Here is a 23,360-nt window from a genome sequence, read left to right on the forward strand (position 1 = left end):
GAGACCAAAGTTTACAGGATTGTTATTGTCAGAAAATTACATGAAAGAACCTTAGAAATTCACTGAAAAAACTAAAAGTTACAGGAAATAGAATTTTAAAAAAAGCATAGAAATTCATTGAAAAGACCAAAGGTTACAGGAACCTTATAGTTAGGCTCAGATTTCACACGCACAAAACCATAGAAATTCAGCAGTTATAGGTAACTGAGCCAAATATAACATATTGGGGCAAGCTGAATAACTGGACCAGGCATTATGCCTGACACATTTCGGATGAAAAACATCCTTGTTCACATTCTGCCATTTCCCAATTGCAACAGAAATGCTTCACCATATTTATGCTGATTGAACAGTCACCTTTTATTCACACCATGTGAACAAGTGGGCATAGAATTATGCAACATGTAGTTTAAGTAGAAACATAAAATCTCTTGTGGCTGTTGTACTTACAAATTAATACAAACATGTCCATTGCCCTTATGGGCTAAAAGCTTGCCACCAAATTCCTATTATTAATTTGTAAGTGCGACACCTTTGGGCAAATCTATATGTCTGTATACATGTATATGTGTGTGTGTGTGCGTGTATGTATATATATATTCACTGAAAAAACCATAGGTTTCACACATGTTATAGTTAGCGGAAATTTTACTGATAAAAAACCAATGAAATTCCCCCGTTATAGTTAGTGCAGGCAACTATAACTCACGCGACCGCAATCCTCTGCTGATGCTAATACTGTATTTAGACACTTATTTGCCCATGTCTTCTTCCATACATTTTTAGCTATACATATATTACAAATATTTTTTTTTCATAAAGACACATATGTCATCAGCAGAAGATTGCGGTCGCGTGAGTTATAGTTGCCTGCACTAACTATAACGGGGGAATTTCATTGGTTTTTTATCAGTAAAATTTCCGCTAACTATAACATGTGTGAAACCTATGGTTTTTTCAGTGAATTTGCAAGGTTTTTTAAATGCTAATTCCTAACTATAACGTGTGTGAAACCTATAGTTTTTTCAGTGAATTTGTACGGTTTTTTAAATGCTAAGTTACTTTACGCCATTCGTGGCGTGCGCGCCCACTTAACGCAGTTCGTTCCGTGCGCGCACGGTGCGCTTCGCGCACCATGCGCGCACAGTAAGCGCGCGGTGCCCACTTTACGCAGTTAGTGCCGTGCATGCACGGTGGGCACGCGGTGCGCTACGCGCACCGCGTGCCCACGTTACGCTAGATGGGCCATGTACGCACGATGCGCTTCGCGCACCGTGCGCACATGGAGGACATATGATGCACTTCGTTTTGAAAGGTAATATTTTAATTTTTCGTAATTTTTATAAGCCATGCACAAATGGTGCCCGTTGGGCACCATTTGCACACGGGGTGGACAGATTGTGGATAATTTTTTTTTTTTTTAAATATTATAGATTATGTCATTCTGTTATAAGCAATGCACAACTGGTGGCCTTCGGCCACCAATTGCACACGGGGTGGGGAGAGTGTGGATAATTTTTTTTTTTATATCATTTTTTACCGTACGCGTACTGTAAGCGTAATCGGCGAAATTAGCGAAAATGTGTGTGGGAGCTGTCTAAACAGCCCCTTTACATGTTTTTGTGCTTTGTATTTTCATCATCACTCTCAGTGCGAGAGAGAAAATGGCGGCCGCCGCTTCCTGGTTTCGGCCGATTCGAATGTTTACTAAGATCTAAGAGCCGATCAGAATCGCGCTCGCGCACGCCACCGTACGCGTACGGTAAGCGTACCGTAAGCGCACCATAAGCTGGCTCAGATATATATATTGATTTAAAGGCTATTTTCTCAAAATCTACTGAACAGATTTACACCAAACCTACAAAAGGCACTTCCTTGACCTGAGGACTACCTCTCTGCCAAATTTCAAGTAATTCTGTTCAGCCGTTCGGGCTGTAGCCCTGTCTAAAAGTCCTATGGAAAAATGCATGGGAAAAACGCGTTTTGGGACCCCCCTTTTATCTCAGCCCCCGCTTGACGAATCCCCCCGAGACTTTCAGGGTAGGAGCGGAGCGTAGCGCCCCACCTATTTTGAAACATTTGCGAGGATTCGTCGACCGGCGCCAAAGTTATTCAAAATAGAATGTTGCGGATTTCCTATGGAAACGTGGTCCTAACTATAACTACCTACTGGCGACCGCCAGTAGGTAACATACACATGTACAGGTATATATATATATATATATATATATATATATATATATATATATATATATATATATATATATATATATATATATTACCTACTGGCGGTCGCCAGTAGGTAGTTATAGCTAGGACATATTATCCATAGGAAATCCGCAACATTCTATTTGGAATAACTTTGGTGCCGGTTGACGAATCTTCGTGAAATTTTCAAAACTGGTGGGGCACTCCGGTCCGCTCCTATCCTGAAAGTCTCGGGGTGATTTGTATAGCGGGGGCTGAGAAAAAAGGGGGGTCCCAAAACGTGTTTTCCCCATGCAATTTTCCATAGAAACCTTTAATCGCAGCTACAGCCCAAACTGCTGAACAGAATTACACCAAATTTGGCAAAAAGCTAGCCCTTGGTTCACACTCGTGCCTTTTGGTTAAATGGTGTAAATCCGTTCAGTAAATTATAGATATATCTGGGTGGAGCCTAACCACACATCTCATCGTGAGATCTGATTGGCTGTCAGCACTTCATCCAAGAAGTGTTGGCAGCCATCTTGGGACCAATATACATGATAGCACCTCATTAAAAAGCATTGCAGTTAATAGAAGGTTTTAAGACTTTAGTTACATTATAAATCATTTGCTGATGGTACCATACTCATTTTAGGAATTGTGGTGTGTTCTAAGGTGATTTTACCATGTGAAAAAGCCTTCTGCTGGGATATCATGAATCATGTTTGAGAGAAAACTATTTTCTCATGCTTTTCCCATAGAGGTTTGGAAGGTGATCTATAAGCTAAACTGAGAGCATATTTTCTGTAAATTCACATTATCTTTCTCAGTCATGTGAGAATGAAGTCTGACATTCTCAGTAAAACATGTACATCCAACAAGGGCAGAGACTGTCAGTTGATTATTTTGTGCTCTACTGCAGCTTCCCAGAGTGGTCTAAAGAACAACAAGAGCGCTAACAGTCCTACTTATGATAAACGTATGGCACACCTGAAGCCATCTTGATTGGAATAAAGTGGTAACTCTTAAAACATTTAATTTAAAAAAGAACAAAATGAGGGGGTCCATTTTGCCATAGAAAGTATGATTATTGCTGCAGAAAAAAAAATTAGGGCACATTTTGAGTGACTTCTCAAATCCTCTTCTATTTCATTAAAAAATTCTGACATGCAGACTGAAACATGCACTTTCAATACCAGCAGCAGACTTCCCTGGTGAGCAGTAGCTTTACTACAGTGATCTAATGAGCAACTAGAGTGCTAACATTCAGAATTTATGGCAAATGTGTGACACTGATGGAACCAAAGTAAACAAGCATTGAAAATGCAATAGGTCTCGCCCTCGTTTAAGTTGAAGCAATTCTGTTTGTAATTAGGTAGCTTTTTAGCTCTGCTTTTAATAGTGTTTTTCAAACTTTCATGTACATAACATGCATATGTATAAATATATATATATGTATGCATGCATTTATATTTGTATTTACATAGATATGCAGATTAAATATATGTTTATATATGTATGTATATATATATATATATATTCACAGAAAAAAAACATAGGTTTCAGGGGTGTTATAGTTAGCTGGACATTTCTCTCATACAAAACCAAAAAGGAAGAAATTCCTCCGTTATAGTTAGTTCTTCTAACTATAACTCGCGCGCCCACAATCCACTGCTGATGATGTCACATATTGCATCATTCATGGCATGGTCAGTGACATCACTGATGACATCTCAAATAACATCACAGATGACATCATCCAGTGAATGTAGTTTGGTTCGTTATTTAAATATGTATTATAGATATAGCAATCTGCATTGAAGAATGAATGGATATATAAATATCTGGATGGAGGATTTAGTAGCAGTGTGATTGACTGTTTACTTTACGAATTTATAGTGTCTCACTAAATATATTGGATAGTGATTAAACTGTGTGAATATCTGTATCACTTTGTCAGTTGTTGTGTAAACTGATGCACCAGTTGGTTACTAGCTACGTGAAGGTCTATATTAGTCATTGATTAGTTAACTGAGTAATTGTATGGGAGAGTGAATGTGTGTGTGGTTCGGTGGGGGGTGTGTGACTGCCCAAAGATGTGTGAATAGTTGAATTAGTAGGTATATGAGGTTAAGACTGCATGTTATAACAGTCGTTTGGGTGAGTGAATATCTGTATGGGTGTGGTGATGGTACATGTCCAACAAACTAGAAAAATAAAAGGCAGTGTATGTGATAGTTGTTGTATATAAATAAGTATGCATAAGACTCAGTGATTGTATGAGTGACTGTATGGATAACTGTATAATTGTAATAGTGATTTTATAACACACTAAGTATGAGTTACTATCTATATGAATACATGAAGTGGTGCTTGTATAAGTGTGTAGCTGACTAAATTTAAGCATGATCCATTGTTTGGATAAGTGAGTAGGATGACTGCATAAGTGAATAGGATGTGTGCTGGTGTGTAATGTCGATATAGGTGTATAAGTATATTTGATTGTGTTCTATTGATCATTGGCCGCATGTATGAGTGAATCTATAGGTAAGTGATTAGATGTGTGTGTAGATCTAGGATTCACTGAGTGGGTTTTTAGAAACTTATATTGGTATGTCAATGGATTCAAATATGGTACTCTGTATTTTACAGTGAGTGATGAAAGGTTATACTAGTGTATGATGAGGTGTATCTGATTGTCATGTGGATGATGTCATCAGTGATGTCATCAGTGATGTCATTTGAGATGTCATCAGTGATGTTACTGAGCATGTCATGAATGATGTAATATGTGACCTCATCAGCAGTGGATTGCGGGTGCGCGAGTTATAGTTAGCAGAACTAACTATAATGGAGGAATTTCAATGGTTTTGTACGAGTGAAATGTCCAGCTAACTATAACAGCCCTGAAATCTATGGTTTTTTCAGTGAATTTCTAAGGTTTTTTAAATGCTAACTCCTAACTATAACGTGACTGAAACCTATGTTTTTTTTCAGTGAATTTCAATGGTTTTTTAAATGCTAATTTGTAACTATAACGTGCCTGAAACCTATGTTTTTTCAGTTAATTTCTAAGGTGTTTTAAATGCTAGTTTCTAACTATGCCTACAGAGGTAGGACATGTGAAGAAAGAAGAAAAAACACACAGAAAGAAGAAAAATAAATGCAGAAAGAAGCAAAAGAAGTCCACAAAGACAAAGAAAAGTGCAGGAAGAAGGAAGACATGCAGAAAGAACAAACAGAGGAGCAGTAAGAGGCCTTGTTGCAAAATCATCCAGTACCCTCAACTTTTTCAGATGGGTACTGGTGGTAACTGACTCTGACTAACCAGTCCTAGAGCCACTGATATGCTAAAAGACACTTAGAATACAGTTAAAACACCTACATACACTAGGGAACACTGTGCATTGGGGTACCCCTGTGATTAGAATGACCTCCTCTGTAAGCCCCTAGTACATAATAGGGCAGAGGGATTAAAACTACCTCTTAAAATGCACCACAGGGCGTGTTTGCACACTGGTGAAGGGAGGGGGGCTGAGCTGACGTGTGCAACACGCCCTGTGGCCATTTTAATTTGGGGGATAAAGTCCCCTTGAATCCTGAGTGTCCCTTGGGTCCAACTAGCTCACCAGGTATCTCCAGTAAGCGCCACAGAGCTGCGTTGCAGAGAGGTGTAAAAAGTGGCACAGCCTGGACCACCTCTCTGCAACACAGCGCAGTGGCGCTTACTGGAAGCACCTGGTGGACTAGTTGGCCCCTAGGAGCCCTCTGGATTGAAGGCGAATTATTTCCCCATCTTAAAATGCGCCACAGGGTATGTTTGCACACGTGACATCAGGCCCCATCCCCTCCCTTGAACACTTTGCAAACGTGCCCTGTGGCCATTTTAATTTGGGAGATTAAGTCCCCTTGAATCCTGAGGGTCCCTATTGTCCACGTAGCCCACTAGGTACCTCCAGTAAGCACCACAGAGCTGCATTGCAGAGAGGTGTAAAAAAGGGCACGGCCTGGACCACCTCTGTGCAACGCCGTACAGTGGAGCTTACTTGAAGCACCTGGTGGACTAGTTGGCCCCAGGGTCCCTCAGGATTGAAGGGGAATTATTTCCCCATCTTAAAACCCACCACAGAGCGTGTTTGCACACGTCACCTCAGGCCCCAGCCCCTCCCTTCACCACTGTGTAAATGCGCCATGTGTCCGTTTTAATTTGGGAGATTAAGTCCCATTGAATCGTGAGGGCCCCTAAGGTCCAAGTAGCCCACTAGGTACCTCCAGTACGCACCACAGAGCTGCATTGCAGAGAGCTCTAAAAAGGGGCATGGCCTGGGCCACCTCTCTGAAACACAGTGCAGTGGCGCTTACTGGAAGCACCATCTTAAAACCCGCCACAGGGCATGTTTGCAAACGTCTCGTCAGGCCCCATCCCCTCCTTTCACCACTATGTAAACGCACCCAGTGGCCGTTTTAAGTTGGGAGATTAAGTCCCCCTGAATCCCAGGGGTCCCTAGGGTCAAACTATCCCACTAGGTACCTCTAATAAGCTCCATTGCAGTGAATTTGCAAGGTTTTTTAAATGCTAATCCCTAACTATAACATGTGTGAAACCTATGGTTTTTTCAGTGAATTTGCAAGGTTTTTTAAATGCTAATTTCTAACTATAACGTGTGTGAAACCCATGGTTTTTTCAGTGAATTTGTATGGTTTTTTAAATGCTAATTCTTACCTATAACATATGTGATTCCCATATTTTTTTTTATTGATTTTGTATGATTTTTTTATTATAAATTCTTATCTTAAATGTGTTTTTTTTTAAAAAAAAACAAGTTTTTTTTTAACTTTTTATTCTCTTAAAACACTATGTTTTTTTTAAAAAAAATATGCAATATATCAAGTTTTCTCTTTTTTTTTTACCAAACAGGTAAGATATATTAGTATAACATAGAAAATATATATATTTTTTTTTTAGTACGCGTACGGTAAGCGTACGGTAAGCGTACGGTTTACGCAATGTCCGTAATTTATCTACTCTGTTTGCGTATAGTTACGCAATTTGCGTAGCTGAGCGTACTGTGCGTGGGGCGCGTAGGCGTGTACGCTACACGTGCACGTTACGCGGAAGAGTTGTGGAGTGACTGTTTTACGCATGCGCGCGAGCGCGTGTCTTGTTTACGCGCATGCGCACTTTTACCGTAAGCGCACCGTAAGCGTAACGTACGCGCACGGTGGGTCATGTGATCATGAAACACAACTTTTGATTGGTTGAAACTACTTTCAGTTCTAGAACTCTCCTACACCACACCCATTCCCCTCATTTCTGCTTGTGATCCCTTAGGAGAAGGAGCTGACTTGTCTTTGTGATACGATGGCAGACCAGCACTCTTCTGCTGAGAGTGAGGCTAGCAGCACCACCATCAGGCAGAGAAAGAGGAAACAGAAGAGCTCTTTCATATGGGAGTATTTCAGTTTTCCAGAGGGTGAGAAAAAAGTCAATGCTGCCTTGGTGACTTGCAAGCTGTGCCAGCGTGTACTTTCGCGAGGTATTCCCAACAAGAAGTATTCCTTTGGGAATCACACTATGTTGAGACACCTTGAGGATGTGCATCCTAGGACACATGCACGACATACTAGGGGCAACCCTTCAGTAAGTCGAGCAAGCACATCCACTGCAGCTCAGCCGAGTCCTTCTTCTGAAGCTCAGCTGAGCCCTTCATCTGTGGGGGCACAATCACCTTTTTCTGAACCTCTGGAAATGAACCCTCGGTTTGGTAGGGTTACTATGCGGTGTTCATTTTGCCATGATCTAATTGTTCATAGGGAGACCAGTGTTTCCCTCATTAACAACAAAATAGATCAGCACAAATGTCCAACCAGCTAATGTTCCCATACTTCCTTTCCTCTGTCCCTGCATGAACACAACGGCTCTTTTAAGAGCCAACCTTACCTCTCAACTTTTTTTTATTTTTTCTTTAAAACTTTTTTTTTTTTTTTTACCGTACGCGTATTTTTTTTTTTTTTTTTTAAAACACTAAAAATCAATTACCACATCTCAAGATCCTTGAGGAATTAATAACTAAATACTAAAAATCTTTTTGAGATAAAGTGGAAGAAAGAGACCTTCTAATTTCTCAGTTACCTGTCCCACCCAACAATTTAATTTTTAATTAAAATGTAATTGAAATTACTTGAAAAAATGGTTGTTGTTTTTTGAAAATTTTCTTTCACAATCTGAAAAAAAAGAAAAAAGTATTAATATTTAATAAATCAATATATTACACAGTACACGTATTTACATATTTTTCCCAAAAAATGTTTTGCCTTTTTTTTGCTGTTTTCAGAATATATTGCATTTCACTATAAATTGTGAAAGCAATTGCATTCATCATTTAACAGCGGGCAAAAAAAAAATAACAATCTCAAAGATTGTATAAAAAAAGCCCCGAATCTCTTTTAACTTAAACATAACATTATAGAAATGCATAATATTCTAAAACAATATTAACTAATATCAATACTTATTTCTTTAAAATACCGACTGACATTTTTGTTTCAGAAGTATAATCACAAAAATATATCTCAAATAACTCCACAATACATCTGGTTCCATTTCCTTTAGGCCAAATAGTAATTTTAAAATTCTTTTTTGATTAAATTTCCAATGGTAATCCAATAAAATTCTAAAGTTTAAATTGTACAGATCTCACCGATTCTCTGTAACATTTTGGTTTCCGAAAGATTAAATAATAATTAAATAAGTCCACAATACAATTGTTTACCTTTCCTCATGGCCAAATAGTAATTTTAAAAATCTTTTTTGAATAAATTTCCAATGGCAATCCAATAACATTCCAAAATTTAAATTGTGCAGATGTTACCGATTTTGTCTAAATTTTTGGTTTTCCAAAGTTTCATTAAAAATTTTAAAAGTCCACATTACAATTGGTTACCTTTCCATTAGGCCAAATGATAATTTGAAAAATCATTTTTTAAGAAAATTCCAATGGTAATCCAATAAAATGGTAAAATTGTTTTGTACACATCTTGCCAAGTCTCTCTAAAATTTAGGTTTCAGGAAGATTAGATAGGAATTTGCTAAATCAAAAGGCAAACGTTGCTTGAACATCAATTGGGAATCATTACACAGTGTCCAGCCTTTTTCACATTTAAGATAAACTGTGTAATGTCCAGAAGTAACAGTAGGTCCTTCATGGAAAATTATTGCAACTGTTACAAAAGTTTTTCCTCAAATTGATAATTGCTGTCCTGTAAACTTCTTTATTAAAGTATCCAATTTTGAACCATCAGCTTTACATCGTTGCATCATTAAAATTACATATTGTCCGTATTCCTTTAAAATTAACGTTGAAAACATTTCAGATTGACACTCACTGCATTCCATGTTATGATTAGCATCTTTAACTAATTTAGCAAAAGTGACTGTTTTACTTTCTGGCAATGTTAAATAAATTAACCTTTCAGAATCAACATTAGAGCCACATGTATTGTAACAGTTTTCACAACTATGTTCCCATTTATAAGAGAGACCAAACAAATTTTCAATGGGAACCCCTTCTTCTTCCAGTACCTGAAGAAAAAACATCAAGAATTCCTGTGCGTCTTGCTGTACATTTTGAGAAAACTGTGTTCGTCCTGAACATACATCTAAAAGTTTTCTAATTTCAGTAGCACTTTCTATTTGAGTTTTATCATTCCTCAGCTTTTGAAAAAGGAGACTCAACTCAGAACAGAATCTTTTTCTCTGATTTACTATTATCTGCTCTTGCACACTTTCCAGATAAAATGCAACATTCAGCACTACATTAGCGTAGCAGTTGACACCAGAGCTATTTTCAAAATGACATCCTACAACCTCTTCTTCATTTTCCTTTTTCTTTTTGCTTGCAATTACATCACTCCTCTTTTTTTTCCTCCTCTCTACATCTTCATTACAGATATTCTCATTTCTCCTTTTACGAGAAACTACACGTTTCTCCAACACAGGATACTGACCTAAATGAGGAGCATAGGTTCTTCTTAATCTATTATACTCCTTTACACAATTTGTATCAGCACTAACTTTTGAGTCATCAAAGTCTATCATGAATAAACCAGATAATGTTTTCACTCGTGACAAAGCTACATAAGCCATACCTTCTTTGAACACAGTTGAACCAATGTTCACAAAAGCACAATCTACAGTCAATCCTTGAGACTTGTGAATAGTTACAGCATATGCTAGCGAAAACAGAAACTGCTTCCTACGTACATATAAGTCTTTCACAAGCATGAAATGAACTGAACAACGACAAATGTCTTTAACTTCTTCTATCTGATCAAATTTTATTTTTAAACATTCAATTCCATCTTTTTTCTGATAATTAATAAAACCCACAACTCTTCCCATAGCTCCATTAACTAAACCTTTTTCAACATCCAAATTTCTCCTTAAAAATACTCTACAGTTCATGCAAACATATAGATTTTTTTCTAATCCAGCTGTTTTGGAAATGTTCTTCTCTAGTGAATCCAATTTATTTTTCAGTGTGCCTGTTAATGTGATAGTAATTCTTCCATCCTCAATTTTGTCCACTGCTTCCAATTTCCTGATATCTTCCTTTTCCAATTTTAAAAGCTCCTCATTGAATATTGAGCATTCACGTAGAGTTGGCATTAAGCAGATGACACTTTTCTTTTCTGCAATGTTCTTGTATATCTTCTCTGCAACTATTTCTTCCTTTGGAAATAAATTATGTAGCAGCCGACTCTGTAATGCTTTTTTGCCAACTTCTGTGAGTAGTCCAATTCTGATATCTTTCAGAATACTTCCATATTCTTCATCGTTTGCTTGCCTCATATTAGTAGTAAGTTCCTTGTACTCAAAGAAGGACCAAATATTTGCATTACCGATGCTTCCCAATGACTTCTTTGTGTCTTCATGTGTCACAGTATTAAACACTGGTTGTCCTTTAACTGGAGTAAGTTGTAGAAGATCCCCAAAAACTATGACATGTTTTCCACCAAATAACACGTCATAGTCTGTCCTTAGAATTTGCTGCATTCTTAAATGCACAAAGGCAAGCATTAAGTTTGATACTATGCTCCCTTCATTAATAATGAGAACTTGCATCTTCTTCAATACTCTTGAAACTTCCAAGCATGCTTCTCCAGTTAGCTTGTTGTATTGTATTTTGTTCTCATGCTCCACTGGTAACATTAGCAAACGATGTAAGGTGATTCCTTTTATGTTATAGGCTGCTAACCCAGTTGGAGCAGTAACCACACAAGACAAAGTAGAATCCGTTTTTTGCTGTAGGTAGCTTCTGATGACTTTTATTAGGAAACTTTTTCCAGTTCCAGATTGTCCACTTACATACATCCTGATTGGATGAAATGATGTGCATGAGCACTTTTTTTTCATGTAGAAATCCGTGATCAATTTTGCTTCTGATCTCTTCATGAATTTGTTGCTGCTCTTCATGACTGGGTTGTAGTCATTTATATTTTTTGATTCTTCTTTTCTTTTTAGGTTGTAGGTATTCTTAGGTGATTTTCTTGTGATAGTATGTCTCACAGATGACATAAAACTGTTTACTCTTCCATTTGAAAGAACAGGTCTAGGAAATCCAAATCGACATTTAGTGTAGTATTTTTCTTTGCTCTTGTATTTCCGTCGACAGTATTTTCCACACCGATGACTTTGGAAATGTAAAACTTGCTCCTTTAACTTTTTCTCTTCTGTGCTTTTTGGTATAGCACATGTTGCATATTCTTCAATGGTACTCTTTTCTCCAAAAGAAATCCACTACTTCTCCTAGAGGTGGATTTTTTTTATTGCAGATGAAGGACATCATAGCCTCAAATCTATGATTGAAATATCTGCAAACATTAACCGGATCCAATGAGCACAGTTCTCCTGCTGTCTTGTATTCGATGTTTTTAATGTTTGAATTTGCCTCTCGTAGAAAATCCAGTAAATCATCCCAAGCGTACTCAGCACAGCTTAGGGTAAGGAACCATGTTGGTGTTCCTAAATTCCGTAACATGCATTTTAATTCACCATGGCGTCGGAACCAATATTCATTTGTCCCACGCTGACAAGCCATCAGATTGATCAGTTGTGTTTCCAAATGATCATCTCGGTGCTGCACTTTCTCCATAAAATCCTTAGCAGACACATTTTGTAAATGTACTCCACTTTTTAAAATGTGATTTACTGCATATGATAGTGCAGACAAGTCGCTTTCAAATAAAAGATGGAACAAATAAGGAATACTTTGTCGAAATCTGGGATCTTCTGCATATAGTCTTGTAGTCCGATACTCAGAAGCTGGAATCTGTTCTGGACGTTCATCGTATCGTCCTCCTTTTCCTGTAGGAAACAGCTGGGGAAAACATCGAGCTTCCAAGCTCTCCTCCCATACACTCACGGGAGTTCCTTTTGCTTTCTTCATCTGAAACAGATCAATATTGTCTCCCATAACTTCTTTTGAATGAAGAGGATGTATGCTAAAATGTTCATAAATTTCTTCTTCCTTTGACTTGTCCACTTTTTCAATTTGTCCAGTTGATGTTTCTGTGTCTTCTTGTAAATCTTCTTCTTCTTCTTCTATATAAATTGATTCATACCATTTGTTATTCCTTTTCAAATACAAATTTGCTCTTTGTACTTTCCGTACATCTACCAGCTCCTGCCAAATCTTCTTATTCTTTGTAGGTACACCATTAACCAGAATAACTAATGGTTCAGTTTCCAAAGTATCCGCATCAATAGTTTCCATATTTTTTTTCAAATCCAAGGGCAAATACACCACTCTACCTTTTAAACCTCTCAGTAAATCTGAAGGAGGTAATTTACCAGTTTTGGGCTCCATACGTACTATGGTCTGGAACGGATGAACACATTGTATAAGTATAGACTCAAATGTATTTAATTCAGAAAGTTCAGCAGGAATAGCATCCAATTCTAAATTATTATGTACAGCTCTGGTCGGCATTCTATTTTCCTCTAACTTGTTGTAACAGTATTTACAAATACGCTGATCTTCACCCAATTCAAAACAATTTTCTAGAAATATATATGTGGCAAAATCTTTCCACTTATAATTATCTTCATTTTCACTCTTTCTGTAGAGATCAACATTCCTAGTTTGTTTTCTATAATGAGTTCTGCGGCAACAAATACAAGTAATATTTGGTCTTTCATTAGAGATTTTTTCAAATTTTGTTATGTGATCATTAAATGTCTTACTTACAGAGGGTTCTACATTCTCTTCCACTTCTTCCTCATTTACTGTGTCCTTTTCTGCACTGTTTTGTTCAGGACCAAAGTAACAAAACTGAATTTCATCAACAACCTTCTCTACATCTGATACCGATCCACGGAACAGAGCCCTATTCAATTCATCTAACTTTATTGCTGGACTTTTAGCAAAATACAACCGTCTCACAAACTTTCTCATTTCAGTATGATGAACAGCCAGCATCCTAAAATGATGGAAAACACTATTACACACTTTTCTAGATAGACAAGCCAGAGAATGACCCTTCAAACCAGTATTCTCTCTCACTCTGCATGGATCTAGACTTTGAAGCACCTTAATCTTCTGTTTTACACTTTTTTTACTATATTCTCTTAGAAACTCACGAAATTTATCAATAGATTCCTGACGCACAGTGCAAATACTACTACAATTCCAAGTGTACACTGGGGCTTTTGGACGTCTCCCCATAGCCTCATCCGCCATCACTTGTACCTCATCTCTTGGAACCATTATCTCCTTCTCCATTATGCAACCATTTTTCACTTCAAAAGCACGACCTCTGGTGTCAACTGCATGCAGCAAACTATTACTTTGAAAATAACTCTCTTCATTAAAAAAAGGTTCACTACTTGACCTATGCATCCATTTTCCTAAAAACACTTTACAAAAGTTTGTTCTGTTCACTACTCTTTTCCTTTTGCTTTGTGATTTCAGTACATTAACCATTTTATCTAATGTACGCATCCTATTCAAAATTAAAATGAATAGTTTCCTTTTTAATTCTATTGCCTTTGCTGCAATGGCTTCAATTTCTTTTTTTCTCTTGTAATATTTTGCCTTTTGCTTATATTTCTTGACATCCTTTATCAAATTGGACATAACTCTTCTCTGAAACATTTTTCTACGTATCTCTTTAAACGCTGTTTTTCTGTTTAAGTTAATCTTTATTGTTGCAGAAGGTATATTTGCATTAACTAAATTCTCAATTTTTTCCTGTTTTTTTCTATTGAAAACATTCTTTCCATTACAGACATTTTGTACATTTTTCCTTTTTTGAAGATGTTCTTTAAAAAATCTTTTGTCTGCTTACCAGAAGATTTGTTCTTTTTCCCAACATGAGCATCTCCAACTAACTTAGGTCCTCCAGTTGTCTTCAAATATAGGTTTTTTTTGTGGTCTTTCTTTAGTCTGGATTTTGTAGGCATCTTAAATTGTGTTCACTGCTCTTCAGCAATACCTGAAAAAAACTAAAAAAAAAATCCTTTATTTTATTTAAATATATAACTACATTTTTTATGATCTTTTCAAATCTTAAAATACTATGTACCCCTTTCCTACAAGTGAAAATCACAATAACACCATCACAAATTAAATATCTAAAAACAATTCCTGTGTGCACACAGAGTCATGGTTTGAAATTAGGCAGAAAACGAAATTTCTTTGCCAATTGCAAAGCATACTTTCTACTACTTTTTTGGCAAGTGATAAGTACTTTTACAGTCTGACACATTTTGAATCCACTTTTCAGATTCTGAAAACAGCACATGTCCAAACAGCTTTTTCAGACCAGCAACATGTGTAACCTGGGTGACTGACTACACTCCAGCAAGGGCAACCAGCCTTAGTGATGCTGAATGTATTTGCATTACTGATTAAAACCTCAAACCCCACTCGGTTGTGAATACTGTGCTTGATTCCACAGGACAAGCAGCTGGGTGTGTGCAAAGAGTCTGCTTCTGCATAAAAAAATAGCTCCCCCTTTCCATCTATTGCAAATGTAAAATCACCAGAGCAATACCAAACACCTTTCTGAGACCAGCAACATGTGTAACCTGGGTGACTGACTACACTCCAGCAAGGGCAACCAGCCTTACTGATGCTGAATGTATTTGCATTACTGACTGAAACCTCAAACCCCACTCGGTTGTCATTACTATGCATGATTCCACAGGATAAGCAGCTGGCTGTGTGCTAAGAGTCTGCTTCTGCACAAAAAAATGGCTCCCCCTTTACAGCTAATGCAAATGTAAATTCACCAAAGCAATACGCAATAAATCTCTGCCTGTGATTCCTATTTGCACACAGAGTCATGTTTTTATATTAGTCACAAAACAAAATTTCTTTGCCAATTTGAAAGCACACTTACTACTCTTTTTTTTGGCAAGTGATAAACACTTTTACAGACTGACACATTATGAATCCACTTTTCAGATTCTGATAAAAGCACATGTCCAAACTGCTTTTTCAGACCAGCACCATGTGTAACCTGGGTGACTGACTACACTCCAGCAAGGGCAACCAGCCTTAGTGATGCTGAATGTATTTGCATTACTGACTGAAACCTCAAACCCCACTCGGTTGTGAATACTGTGCATGATTCCACAGGATAAGCAGCTGGGTGTGTGCTAAGAGTCTGCTTCTGCACAAAAAATGGCTCCCCCTTTCCATCTAATGCAAATGTAAAATCACCAGAGCAATACGCAATAAATCTCTGCCTGTAATTCCTATTTACAAACAGAGTCATGTTTTCACATTAGTCACAAAACGAAATTTCTTTACCAATTTGAAAGCACACTTACTACTCTTTTTTTTGGCAAGTGATAAACACTTTTACAGACTGACACATTATGAATCCACTTTTCAGATTCTGATAAAAGCACATGTCCAAACTGCTTTTTAAGACCAGCACCATGTGTAACCTGGGTGACTGACTACACTCCAGCAAGGGCAACCAGCCTTAGTGATGCTGAATGTATTTGCATTACTGACTGAAACCTCAAACCCCACTCGGTTGTGAATACTATCCATGATTCCACAGGATAACCAGCTGGCTGTGTGCTAAGAGTCTGGTCTGCACAAAAAAATGGCTCCCCCTTTCCATCTAATACAAATGTAAAATCACCAGAGCAATACGCAATAAATCTCTGCCTGTAATTCCTATTTACACACAGTCATGTTTTCACATTAGTCACAAAACGAAATTTCTTTGCCAATTTGAAAGCACACTTACTACTCTTTTTTTGGCAAGTGATAAACACTTTTACAGACTGACACATTATGAATCCACTTTTCAGATTCTGATAAAAGCACATGTCCAAACTGCTTTTTCAGACCAGCACCATGTGTAACCTGGGTGACTAACTACACTCCAGCAAGGGCAACCAGCCTTAGTGATGCTGAATGTATTTGCATTACTGACTGAAACCTCAAACCCCACTCGGTTGTGAATACTATCCATGATTCCACAGGATAATCAGCTGCCTGTGTACTAAGAGTCTGCTTCTGCACAAAAAAATGCCTCCCCCTTTCCATCTAATACAAATGTAAAATCACCAGAGCAATACGCAATAAATCTCTGCCTGTAATTCCTATTTGCACACAGAGTCATGTTTTCACAATAGTCACAAAACGAAATTTCTTTGCCAATTTGAAAGCACACTTACTACTCTTTTTTTTGGCAAGTGATAAGTGCTTTTACAGACTGACACATTATGAATCCACTTTTCAGATTCTGATAAAAGCACATGTCCAAACTGCTTTTTAAGACCAGCACCATGTGTAACCTGGGTGACTGACTACACTCCAGCAAGGGCAACCAGCCTTAGTGATGCTGAATGTATTTGCATTACTGACTGAATCCTCAAACCCCACTCGGTTGTGAATACTATGCATGATTCCACAGGATAAGCAGCTGGCTGTGTGCTAAGAGTCTGCTTCTGCATACAAAAAAATGTCTCCCCCTTTACATCTAATGCAAATGTAAAATCACCAGAGCAATACGCAATAAATCTCTGCCTGTAATTCCTATTTGCACACAGGGTCATGTTTTCATATTAGTCACAAAACGAAATTTCTTTGCCAATTTGAAAGCACACTTACTACTCTTTTTTTTGGCAAGTGATAAACATTTTTACAGACTGACACATTATGAATCCACTTTTCAGATTCTGATAAAAGCACATGCCCAAACTGCTTTTTCAGACCAGCACCATGTGTAACCTGGGTGACTGACTACACTCCAGCAAGGGCAACCAGCCTTAGTGATGCTGAATGTATTTGCATTTCTGACTGAAACCTCAAACCCCACTCGGTTGTGAATACTATCCATGATTCCACAGGATAACCAGCTGCCTGTGTACTAAGAGTCTGCTTCTGCACAAAAAAATACCTCCCCCTTTCCATCTAATACAAATGTAAAATCACCAGAGCAATACGCAATAAATCTCTGCCTGTAATTCCTATTTGCACACAGAGTCATGTTTTCACAATAGTCACAAAACGAAATTTCTTTGCCAATTTGAAAGCACACTTACTACTCTTTTTTTTGGCAAGTGATAAGTGCTTTTACAGACTGACACATTATGAATCCACTTTTCAGATTCTGATAAAAGCACATGTCCAAACTGCTTTTTAAGACCAGCACCATGTGTAACCTGGGTGACTGACTACACTCCAGCAAGGGCAACCAGCCTTAGTGATGCTGAATGTATTTGCATTACTGACTGAATCCTCAAACCCCACTCGGTTGTGAATACTATGCATGATTCCACAGGATAAGCTGCTGGCTGTGTGCTAAGAGTCTGCTTCTGCATACAAAAAAATGGCTCCCCCTTTACATCTAATGCAAATGTAAAATCACCAGAGCAATACGCAATAAATCTCTGCCTGTAATTCCTATTTGCACACAGGGTCATGTTTTCATATTAGTCACAAAACGAAATTTCTTTGCCAATTTGAAAGCACACTTACTACTCTTTTTTTTGGCAAGTGATAAACACTTTTACAGACTGACACATTTTGAATCCACTTTTCAGATTCTGAAAACAGCACATGTCCAAACTGCTTTTTAAGACCAGCACCATGTGTAACCTGGGTGACTGACTACACTCCAGCAAGGGCAACCAGCCTTAGTGATGCTGAATGTATTTGCATTACTGACTGAAACCTCAAACCCCACTCGGTTGTGAATACTATCCATGATTCCACAGGATAAGCAGCTGGCTGTGTGCTAAGAGTCTGCTTCTGCATACAAAAAAATGGCTCCCCCTTTACATCTAATGCAAATGTAAAATCACCAGAGCAATACGCAATAAATCTCTGCCTGTAATTCCTATTTGCACACAGAGTCATGTTTTTATATTAGTCACAAAACGAAATTTCTTTGCCAATTTGAAAGCACACTTACTACTCTTTTTTTTGGCAAGTGATAAACACTTTTACAGACTGACACATTTTGAATCCACTTTTCAGATTCTGAAAACAGCACATGTCCAAACTGCTTTTTGAAACCAGCACCATGTGTAACCTGGGTGACTGACTACACTCCAGCAAGGGCAACCAGCCTTAGTGATGCTGAATGTATTTGCATTACTGACTGAAACCTCAAACCCCACTCGGTTGTGAATATTATCCATGATTCCACAGGATAACCAGCTGCCTGTGTACTAAGAGTCTGCTTCTGCATAAAAAAAAACCTCCCCCTTTCCATCTAATGCAAATGTAAAATCACCAGAGCAATACCAAACAGCTTTCTGAGACCAGCAACATGTGTAACCTGGGTGACTCACTACACTCCAGCAAGGGCAACCAGCCTCACTGATGCTGAATGTATTTGCATTACTGAGTGCAACCTCAAACCCTTAAAGTATTCCTTATTTTTACCAGTACACCTTAAATTTTCGTGAAAACATAGTCCATATTATTTTACATGTTCCTCACATTTAAATTTCTCCCAAAACAGAAAATAATAAACACAACTTCAACAAAAGGAATTCCAATTCTATTACTCGTTTCTTAATTTACCATATACATCCCCTCTCAAACTCTAAACTCACCTTTAAAATTAGTTAATTGTAAAAGAAATGTGGCACTCAAACAGCAGATTATCAGAGCCAGGATCTCTGTTCTGTTCACCTCTCTCCTCTCAGCAGAACCAGATAATGGCAAACTTTTCCTCTCTTTTTCCACACATATACATGTTAATTTCAAATCTCAGTGCTTCCCCCTTTTTTTCAAATGTAATCACACATTTCTATTGGTTGAAAACCAACCCTTTTCCAAAAGTACCCTTCCCCCAACTTGACTTCTGCCTAGTACCCTTCCCCCAACTTGACTTTTGCCTGCTACCATAGCAACAGCTCATGGAACACTGCTGTGTGGAGTTAGGTCAGAAGTTCAGCAGACAATGTTTCATTTTCAAAGTGCAAGAGTGCTTGACTTTTCAAACCTAACAGCAAATCCATAGTACTGTTCTTTGGTAACACATTTTTCTGTACCAATACAAAACATGCTTCTATAAATTTACACATACAGCCTAGTTTTTATTCTAGAATGGTATGAAACAGCCAATCAGTTCTTTTTTTTTATAAAAAAAATATGTATGCCTCCATTTCCAAACTGTCTTTCATTTCTTTTTACCATTCTACTGAATTACACCTCCTGAGTGCATCCAGTTCTCCTTTGAAGATGTTCACAGTGTGGATTGTAGGGCACAGCTATGTCTTCTGGAGTGAAAAGTATGCAGAGAAAACAGATATGGTGAGAGACCTTGCTTTGCCAAATGTAGACATTAAATGGATTGGTCAGAGAGGGTTAAAGTGGCACCAATTGATGCCATTGGTGAAATCCTTCATGCAAATCCAACACCCTGACCTCATAATAGTGCACTGTGGTGGCAATGACCTAGGCACTTTGACTGGGGTAGGTCTGGAAATGCTTATGAAGGAGACCTTTGCACAACTGTTTTCACTTTTCCCTAAAACTGCCTTTGTGTTTTCTAACATATGCCAAAGGCAAAAATGGAACTGGTCCAATCATTTTTGTCCACAGATTGACAAAGCAAGAAAGCACGTCAACAAATCTGTTTCTGCTTTCCTCCGTGACTATGGTATGGGTTCCATTTACCACAACAACTTGCGTTACAACATGCAAGACATTTATAGAGGAGATGGTGTACACTTCACTGATGAAGGGAACAGAGTCTTCCTCTTGAACCTTAGACTCTGCATCGGTACTTACTTGTAGGTACCAATAAAAAATCACTTCATAAACACAACGGCTCTTTTTAGAGCCCCCTAATATCTAAACACTTAAATCTGCATTTCATTTCATTTTTTTTTTTTTTTACCGTACGCGTACGGTGAGCTTACCGTACGCGTACCCCGTGATTTTTTTTAAAATCAATAAATGTTTTCTTTGTACTTTTCTGTCCTTCTTTGACCCCCTTACAAATGTTAGGGGGTCTGTAACTCTCTTCCTTGCCCCCTTTTCAAGTTATCACCCTTTTTTTTCTGAGTGAAATACACAAAATGGCGGCCGCCGCTTCCTGGTTTCGACCGATTCGAATGTTTACTAAGATCAAAGAGCCAATCAGAATCGCGCTCGCGCACGTCACCGTACGCGTACGGTAAGCGCACGGTAAGCGCACCGTAAGCTGGCTCAGATATATATATTGATTTAAAGGCTATTTTCTCAGAATCTACTGAACAGATTTACACCAAACCTACAAAAGGCACTTCCTTGACCTGAGGACTACCTCTCTGCCAAATTTCACGTAATTCTGTTCAGCCGTTCGGGCTGTAGCTGTGTCTAAAGGTCCTATGGAAAAATGCATGGGAAAAACGTGTTTTGGGACCCCCCTTTTATCTCAGCCCCCGCTTGACGAATCCCCCCGAGACTTTCAGGGTAGGAGCGGAGCGTAGCGCCCCACCTATTTTGAAAATTTCGCGAGGATTCGTCGACCGGCGCCAAAGTTATTCCAAATAGAATGTTGCGGATTTCCTATGGAAACAGGGTCCTAACTATAACTACCTACTGGCGACCGCCAGTAGGTAATATATATATATATGTATTTTCCAAAAGCAATTGAAGAAAAACACCGCACTCACTCCAGTGTAGTCAGTTGATGTTTATTGACTACATAGCTCTTCACCTACGCGTTTCAAGCTGAACACAGCTCCTGATCACGGTAGTTTTACAAGTCTTTTTTCAATTTCCTCATTTTATACCAAAATATCACATGAGCTGATAGTGGTGCATTATGGACTTGGTAGTCCATACATTGTTATAATGGCATATATTTAGTTGTATGGCTTCATATCTGTAATCATTGTTCATATTACATTATGTTAGATTGTTCATTATAAATTATAAATTATAAATTAAATTATTTGGCCTAAGTGGCCTGACATGAGCAAGATTAAATTATATAGATTACGGCATTTAGCATAGTTGCTGTTGTCTGCTCGTATTGTTGCTCATAATATTAGGGGCTGAGTGCCCTATTATTACATGAAAAATGAAACCAATCAACAACAAAATTTTTGTACCAATAACTTAGCATATACATCTATTCACTCCAAGAAAAAGAAAAAGAAAAAGAAGAAAAAGAAAAGAGTGGGAAAGGGAAAAAGAAGAATTGTGAGGAAAAGATGGGAACAATAGGTAGAAAGAAAAAGGGGAGGAAGAAGGATAAGTTGAGGAAACATGGTACATAATGGAAGAGGAGAGAAGTTGAAATATAGCAGTCTTCAGAATTCATTATGCTTGTGAGTACAAAGTTCTACAAATGTACATGCATCTCCTCATCTCCATTAAGCCCAAGCGGATTCTTGGTTTTGAACCGGATTATGAGTTTAGATTCTAATCGTTGCAATTTCTGAGCTCTATTGCCTCCTCTTTCATGATTTGGTATCAATGCTAGACCTGAATATTTGATGTCCAGCCAAGTCTTGCCCTGATGTTGCTGGATGTGCTTTGCTATTGCATAGGTGTTACCTTTATTCTGAATAGCACGGATATGTTCCAATATGCGTTTTTTCAACGGACAAATTGTTGATCCTATGTATCGTTGGCCACAGCAACATTCGATCAGATACACGACGAAATTGGGGTTTACAGGTGATAGTGCCCTTGATTTCAAAAGTTTGGCCTTTGGGGTCTTTGATTGTTCGTAGATTTCTTCCCACTTTGCAAGCCTTGCATTTCAGGCATTTGGTGAATCCTTTTTGTCTTTTTTGAAGCCAGGTCTCTGTTTTTTTGGTCTCAAAGTGGCTGTGAACCAGTGTGTCCTGAATTTAAGGTGCTTTTCTATAAGAAATCAATGGTTGATTTCCTATCTTTGTTCCTTTTTGATTATATTCCAATATTTCATTATTGTTTTGCAAATTTTAAAACTCTCTTTGGAATATGTTAGGATGAGTCTTGGTGAGTCATTATTCGATCCTTTAGTTTTGCTTTTGTCTTTGCAAGTTAGAATTTGGGCTCTTGATTTCTGTCTAGCTTTGATCTCTCCATTTGTAATATCCTTATGTTTGTATCCCCTTTGAAGAAAACGTTTTTTGGTATCTTCAAACTTTGCCTCCATTTCTTTCGGTTCAGAGCAATTTCTTTTCATCCTTAGAAATTCACCGTATGGAATGCTTCTTTTTAAGTTCTCTGGGTGGAAGCTGTTTCCATGAAGGAGACTATTCGTAGCTGTTTTTTTGAGCAATAGAGTAGTGTGTATCTTATTGCATTTTATATACACCTTGGTGTCCAAAAACTCAATTTCCTTCTGTTGGATGTTAAAGGTGAATGTTAGACCAACATCGTTCTGATTTAGTATTGTTATGTACTCTATCAGTTTGTCTTTGGATCCCTTCCATAGGAGGAAGAGATCATCAATAAAACGCAGCCATAATGCTATGTTGGCAGTGTATGGGTCGTTTTCCTCTCTCCAAGCCACGTTTTTCTCCCACCAACCCATGGTGAGATTGGCGTAGCTTGGAGAAAAGGAAACTCCCATAGCAGTTCCGCATTTCTGGGAGTACATTTGTTTATTAAACAAAAACACATTATAGGTTAAACATAGTTCAATCATTTCTAGCAGCATAGTAGAGTGCTGTAGGTCCCCAATTGGTCTCTGTTTAAGAAAGT

Source organism: Triturus cristatus, chromosome 3_1 (genome assembly GCF_964204655.1).
Source record: "Triturus cristatus chromosome 3_1, aTriCri1.1, whole genome shotgun sequence".
NCBI lineage: Eukaryota > Metazoa > Chordata > Amphibia > Caudata > Salamandridae > Triturus > Triturus cristatus.